Source organism: Protopterus annectens, chromosome 7.part0 (assembly GCF_019279795.1).
Source record: "Protopterus annectens isolate FY-2018-M chromosome 7.part0, PAN1.0, whole genome shotgun sequence".
NCBI classification, from domain to species: domain Eukaryota; kingdom Metazoa; phylum Chordata; order Ceratodontiformes; family Protopteridae; genus Protopterus; species Protopterus annectens.
The window spans coordinates 303,863,063-303,869,062 of NC_056739.1; the positions used below are offsets into that span (position 1 = coordinate 303,863,063).

General features: G+C 41.6%; 1 protein-coding gene across 1 annotated transcript in view; it reads right to left on the minus strand.

The window, feature by feature from the left end:
- The window catches only part of ELK4 (ETS transcription factor ELK4), a 384,359-nt gene that overhangs the window by 363,715 nt on the left and 14,644 nt on the right, over positions 1-6,000 (minus strand). The gene's annotated exons all lie outside the window — the stretch shown is intronic.

The following is a 6,000-nucleotide window of genomic DNA, read 5'->3' on the forward strand; positions in this document are numbered from 1 at the left end:
ATGGCTGTTCCTTGTTTTGGTGACAAGCCTTTGTCCACCATCGAAACTCCTGTTGCAGGCAGGGAATGAGAGTAATCATTGTTTCCAGGCTGTGGCAATGTTGAATCCAAACACTTTTTAGGTACCATTGAAGTTTCCTCATATGCAGTCTTGTATATGGAATTAGTAGGATGCAGGATGCCATGAAGCCCAAAGCCTGCAGAATTTTTCTTGCAGATAACTGGGGCTTTGTTGCCAACATGTTGAAATAGGTACTCAGTTGCCTTTGTCTGGCGTGAGATAAGCCATCTGGGCAGTTGTATTTAAGCTTGCACCCAGGAATATTATCTCTTGAGAGAGTACTAGTTTTGATTTCTTTTCGTTGACTGTGTACCCTAAGCATGTTAGCAGTCTTTTGACAAACACCAGATGCTGTAGAAGAATGTCCTTGTTCTCCGCTCGAATTAGACAGTCGTCCAGGTAAGGATATATTTGTATTCCTCTTTGTCTGCAGAATGCAATTACTGGTGCCAGGCACTTTGTAAAGACACTGGGCGCAGTAGATAAGCCAAAGGGCAGTGCAGAGAATTGGTAATGCATTGAGCCAGCCTTGAATCTGAGGTATCTTCTGCATATTTGTCCGATTGGGACATGCAGGTATGCCTCTTTTAGGTCTGAAGTCACAAGCCAAGCGTTCTTGCCCAGCGTGGGCAGAAGCTGCTGCAAAGTCAACATCTTGAATTTTGGTATATCCAGGAATGTGTTCAGAATAAATAGGTCCAGTATTGGCCTCCAGGCCTTGTCCTTTCTGGGTACCAAGAACAGTCTTGAGTAAAATCCTTGTCCCTGCTCTTGTTCTGGTACTTGTTGAATGGCCCCCATGTCCACGAGGGATGAAACTTGTTTTTGTGCCTCTGCCCATCGATGTTTTGGCAGATCTGGCCAGCCGTTTGCCTTTGGCAGGGTATGGAAATGGAACTTGTAGCCTTGTGACAATATTTAGAACCCACTTGTCCTGGGTTATAATGTGCCAATTTTGAGAAAAAAGTGCTCATTTTCCCCCTAAGGGTGCTGCCAGGAGAGGAGTGCTTGGTGCAGGCAGGGGGAAGTCATTGGGACGGTTTCCTGTACGGTTGTGATTTGTCTTCTCCAACTTTGGAGGTAGAAGCACCCCATTGCTTTGACCTGTAGGAACCTAGCGGCTGGGATCTGCCCCTTTGAGGTCTGTCTGACACAGGAAAGGACCAATTCTTTGTAGGCCAGTGTCTACTAAACCTAGGTGGCTGTACTTGTAAAAACTCTTTGACAGTTTACATAGATTTAGCTTTGTCCTCCATTTTCTTTAACACCAAACAAAAGTATCATGCTGTAAAGGTGCATCTAATAATTTTACTTTGACATGATCAGGCAGATTTTGTTCCTTTAACCAAGCATGCCTCCTAATCACAGAACCCGTTAACTGCAGCCCTGCATGAGGCCTCCAAAGAATCAAAACCACATTGCAAAGTATGCTTTCCAACTTGTTCAGCTGCATGCAATAAATCCTGCATTTCCTTGTTTTCTGCACATTCAGAGTTTAACAATATTTTCTGTTTAAGCAATGCCATGACAGGTTGCTGATATTCGAGCATATGAAACTGACAATTTAAGGCCCTTATAGCCAAGATAGTAGATGTGTAAACCTTTTTTCCCCCATCTATCCAGTGCCCTAGAATCTGTCAGAGGGGGTATGGGTTTTTTGCAGCGGAAGCCTCAACTCCTTTGGGACCCTGAGAAATATAGTTTCTGGGTCTGCAGCAGGGTTTTTAAAAAGGAATTTATGAGAGTCAGGAACCCTGTAATATCTGTCAGGCTTAACAGGAGCTGGAGGTAAGGAGTCAGGGGTAAGACTAGACTCCGAAAACACATTCTACAATGTCTAACAGGTGGAATGGCTAGTGGTCTGTGTTGTGGTAGTAAAAGGAAATCCCGGAGCCTCTTTTTAGATTCTGAAATATCTTGGCTCTCCCAGTGGAAATGCTCCCTCATGGTATAAAAGGTTTCCCCAAAAGAGTAGTCCTCTGGAGGAGAAGCTGAAGGTATGGATTCTTCAGCATCAGAATCCTCATGGGGGGGGGGAATATTCCTGATCAGAAAAGGAATCAGAAGAAATAGAAATCTGATCTGAAGATTCTTAGTTAGTCTCTTGCCTGAGGCCTCTTATCAGGAGGGGGATGGGAACCCCTGATCAAGGTAATCAAGTCCTCGGTCATTTTGAGCATCTGTTTTTTAGGCATAGAGGCCTGTCCACGTGGCTCTCGAGTTTGTTTCTTTGTTTTAGAAGGTGATTTAGTCTTTGCCTTTGAAGCTGAATTCAGTTTAATGTAAAGATGTTTAAGTCTGAATACCCCCTCAGAAGCCTGTGCCTGCTCAGCGGCTCCAGACCCATCTGAAGGAATAGTATCAGAGGCTCCAATACCTTGAGTTTCCAGCGGCATGGCCGACTCCACATGGGAGTTGGTAGTGGGCTGTGACTCTAAAATAGTGGGCGTCAGGGGCTGCGAAAGCGCCTCACTGAGAACCGGCGACTGGCTTAAAAGAGAAGCTTCGTCGTCAGTTTTGGGCCTAAGTTGTCTCTCTTTCTCCTTTTCTTTGAGTTTTTTGTGAACTCCGGCAGTCGGATGGCTATCCGATGACATTTCAGGATAATTAAACCGGTGTCCAAAATAGTTTAAAGCAAAACCATACAGACGCTTAATAGTGCGTTGGTTAAATCTAGCACAAAACAGACAACCAGAAACGTTGTGATCAGGGCCTAGGCAAGGAATACAGTAAGAATGAAAAGTCCTTAGGAGGCATTTGCTTTCCACAAGAAATACAATTATATTTACTTTTTCTGACATCGGTCTGGAGCAAGAAAAAAGTTTCCCCACCAGGGTACTTAGCTTTATTGAAGACTTCAGATCTGAAACTCGAACATGAAAATCTCAGGAGTCGGCCTACCGGCACTTGCGAACTGCTTTTGCTTCGGGCACCACGCAGCAAGAAAGACTGAAGAAAATGGCGTCGGCCGCTTCTTTTATACCCCTGATGACCTGACATCAGGGATGGGGCGACAGCAGCCGACGCAGGACCCAGGACTTTGGAATTCAGGCCAACTGAGGGCAACCTGCCAGCAGGATTAACCAAATGTAATGACTGCAACAGTGAAACACGAAGAACATCTTGAGCAGGAGGGAATGTATAAATATCTGGGAATTGATGAAGGATCAGCAATAAAACATGAACAAATGCAAATAAAACTTAGTAAGAAGACTAAAATTAATGTGGATAACAGTGTTGCCATCTAGGAACAAAGTCCAAACTAAAAACCAATTTGGTCTTCCTGTCCCAACTTACAGTTTTGGAGTGACTGACTGGCCCCAAAAGGTGTGGGATTGATTATACAGGAAAACAAGGATGCTTCATGCTTATCAAACGATTTAGAAAAATTAGTGTATACCAAGACTATATATTGCCCATTCTGAAGGAGGTATGGGCCTCCTCGAAACTGATTACACGTACAGATCTGCAGTCTGAGAACTGCACGTGTATATGCTGACCTCACAAACCCAAACACAGTGAAAGTTTTAAAACATGAGGAGAATAAGTCTAAGGTGACTTCCCTGTTTAGTTTAGCAAGAGCAAATTGGTAAAGGTAGAATGGAAATCAAACCAGTAGACAAAAAAAAAAAAAAAAAAAAAAAAAAAAAAAATCATGCAGCAACTAAATGCGCCAAAAAACAAAAGAAAGAATACAAGGTGAAGGATCATATGAGAAGTCAAGAAGAAAACTCTTGGAACAACCTCATGTTGATCAGGATCAAAAGCAGGAATCGTTAAGGAGAGGCGAGTTTAAACCAAAAGATGAAAGGTTAACATTGGCAGCCCAAGGCAGTGGACTACATACACGTTAGTTTTCAAAGTCCATTGAACATGTGGGAGAAACAGACAAATGTAGGTTTTGCAAAACAGACTGGAAACAGTTGTGCATCTTGTTGCCAGGTGTGGTACACTAACGGCAGAAAGACTGTACAACGAAAAGCATAACAATGTGTAAAGACTGACGCACTGGGGATTGTGCAAACATTATAATATCGAAGTAGCTGAAAAACACTGGAAACATAAGCCACAAAGCAATATAGAAAATAATGAATTTTATATCACATGGGATCACCCATTCTCAACAGTTCAAAAAACAGACGCGAGAAAAATGGATATAGTAGTCCATGAACTGAAGACAAAAGTAGCATTGATCACTGAAATTGCTACACCCAGTGATTAGTCTCTCAAATACAGAAAGACACAAAGTCATAAAATACCAAGATTTGAGGTCAGAAAAAGAGGGCAATGTGGAAGGAGGACACCCAAACTTCCAAAAGTGGCAGTAGCAAGAGAACTACTAAAAAGGAACTTGCAGTCGTACTTAGACACGTTACCAATGCATGTAAATCCATATGAATTGCAAGAGAGTCATTACTGGGCACATTGCAGGTGCTGCGAAGAGCACTTCTGACTGACAAAGATTGAAACAATAATAAATTTCATGAACGTTAATATCACACTTTGACTTGGGAATGGGGTAAAATCCCATCATGGTATTAGAAACCCAAAAGACTTGCAAAAATTAAAAAGGAAAAATCAGGAAGACCATGATCCTACAAAACAGGCCTGCAAACCATCTTTATGAATTAATGACCAATAATCTTGCCTTACAACAATGTATACAAATACTGATACAGGAAGAGTCCACAGTCATACAGATAAAATTCAGTCATGGCACCAGAACAGAAAGGTAACAGACTTGCACAGAATCAATGACAATCTTTTATGAAACAAAGCCATAACAGACAAGTTACAAAAAAGGCCTGAACATCAATATTGTGAGGACAGATAACAGAATGGTTATAAAAATGTACAAGATTCTATGTATGCTGGTAATTTTTACTGCAACTGTTACAAAACTGTAGAATGTCACCACAAATGCATCAAGAAAAAGGACCAGTTATTACACCAGGTTAAAGACTCTATAAAATTCAGGGCAGTTCACTATTTTGCCTTACACTCAATCCATTAAGACTTTTAGAAAAACTAGGCTATGGCTACAGTTTACTTATTAAACAAGTCTGTTAAATGATGGCCTTTTTTGTGGGGATCTAAAACTGTAGCACTTGCCCGACAAAACTGCACACAGCAACTACAACCAGTTTCTTCACAAATTACTTTTTATTTTGTTTGATCGGATGGCACCCACAGAGTCTGGTGCCCTTTCTTAAGGGAGATATGGGATGAATTAGTACCACTCACAGACCAACAGAGGGTGCTCGGGCATCTGACCCTCCTTGTGAGTCGAGATCTGCTACCTGGACAGCCAAAGTTTTTCTTAACTCACAAAGTGATTTATCAGATCAGCTGTACCCTCCATTTTATTAAATTCCCAGATCCACTACCAAGGTTTGTAAATTTCTAGACCCACAACTAACTCAGCACATTAAACAGTTACACTTATAGACATTAGTTACAAAGCAGATGTACAGACTATATGAAAGGTACACTGTATAAGCTTAGTATACATGTAGAAAAAAATTGAGATGGGCAGTACCAATTTACAAGCAATAGATTTAAATTTGAAGACTCAAGTCCTAACATGATGAGAATAAATATGAGACCATGGACAGTTATACGTGCTAAAGGTGAAATATATTGGTCTCAGTGCATTTCCTTTTCTGTAAGACATGGTAATCTTCGAGTTAGTGTACATAAATAGTGGGATAGTGCAGCCCCAGCCTATATCAGGAGTGCAGGATGCCTTGCCCCAACACCCCACAACCCAAGATTATGGCAGCAATCACCATTTGCGGCGTTTTCTTTTGTAATGAATTACAACAGGCAGCCTAACTTACACTTGTGCACATTTCAGTATGAGGTAGAGTAACAATGCTATGTGCAAGAGAATGTAAAGAAAGGATTTTACATCTGCTGAATGGCACGAGACAATAAACC